We start from the raw sequence: 1,855 nt of genomic DNA on the forward strand, positions 1-1,855 counted from the left end.
ATTATGGGTTATCGCCGAGCGTAAAGCAGCAGCGGCGGACTGCTGTTTTAAACACGTTTGAGTCGTGTTATCTCCGGAATTGCTCGCTCGTAATGAGGAACAAAACAAGATTTATGGATACCTGTTTATATATTGCGATATTCATGTCGTTTCTCTCGCTTCAACCCCCTCTCCCCTCACTCCACCCTCGCTCTTTTTGTTGTCTCCCGAACACAACTGCGATGAACAAATTCATGGAAATATTTGCATATGCACCTCAGATATTTATTCATTGGTATATCAACGCATACAATTCTTTATGTAATACGTGTTATACATATATCTATACAAACGTATATGCATATTTCACAGATAATACGATACACAATCTATTAGAAAATTAATACATCATTCTCGTGACAACAACAGACTTTCGCACCAAAAAACGGAAGAAATTAGATGGCCTTTCACAAAGTTTTTCTTTGTATATATATTTTTTTGTCTTTATTTTCATCACAACAAAAAGTGAAGCAACGCTCACCCACAGCGCCGGCTATCCCTGCGTTCGAAGGCTCACTGAACACCCTCCAAGTTACCTTGATGATGGATATGTTTGGCAAGCAACAAACTATCCTTGATAACCACTTTGAGAATGAGGAAGGAATTAAGGAGGTCTGTCAACCTCAACTCAGCGTCCGGCAGCTCTTGCCTCTCCCTCCCTCCCTCCCAGTCAGGTCCACCTCCCAGACACATCCTCATAACAAACCTCTTGCTTTCTATTTTTTTTTTACTGGCATACTTAACTCCCTCATACAATTCTCGCAATCTCTACCAAGCCCTGTGCACCAAGCCCCATCCTACAAATCCTTCAGTGAACCTCTTGTAAATTCTACTGCTGCTTTTTGTGAATCTCATAGGAACGCTGAGACCTCCCCCATTCAATCGCAATTCCTGCCGAGGCAAGAGAAATCTCCCTCCATGTCATTCTCCCCACTGACCCAACAGCATCAGAACCTTATGCCACCACGAACCAGAGTTACGCTGCCGAAGCAAAGCAAAGTCGGAACCCTGTTGGCACAGACAGGCACCACTTTCTACCTCAGAACACTCACCTTCGTCGCCAACGGAGACGACACATGAAGAAACTAAAAGAACACCCATTGGCATAAGATCCAGCACGAGGAGGAGTATGGAGTGAAAATATCACGGCTTACCCGGTTTTACCCAGCCTGACAGCGGTACCACAATGCTTGCTCTGATAAATAAATACCAAGACAGGAAACGCCTAACTCTGAATAAATGACGAGGCAAAAGACGGGATTACGATCGTAGAACCAAGAAAAAGGCGAAGGAAAAACAAACAACAGAGAAGGAATACTCAATCCCTAGAGGAAGTACTTAAATCAAGGGTGTTGTACCGCTACATGAAAAACACATGTAGACCCACTCTGAAAAGTGTACGATTTGATTATATGGTGTAATTATGATACATGACAACCATACAGCAAAGAGTTGAATGTTATTACGCAAGAAAGATAAATTTATATTTACCCCCCCCCCCCCTTTTTGTATGCTGTGGTTACGCATCAAATCTTAGATCTGTTGATATAAAATTTACGTCTATTGGCTCGCGTAATTATGCCTCACAAGATGGACATTATTTTCAATAACATTAGCACTTGAATGTAGAAAATATCTATAGGGCTGTAGTATGCCATAAAAATATATACCCGAGATACTTCGACTCTAAATGCAGTGAATCCTATATATGATAAACATACTAATAACCCTTTTCCCGACAGTTAGGTTGAAATTGACCCTATTTCTTGTTCATAATTTGACCAATAGAACTGCCTCACGGGATGTATTCATCTCG

The sequence above is a fragment of the Penaeus monodon genome, chromosome 27 (genome assembly GCF_015228065.2).
Source record: "Penaeus monodon isolate SGIC_2016 chromosome 27, NSTDA_Pmon_1, whole genome shotgun sequence".
NCBI classification, from domain to species: Eukaryota; Metazoa; Arthropoda; class Malacostraca; order Decapoda; family Penaeidae; genus Penaeus; species Penaeus monodon.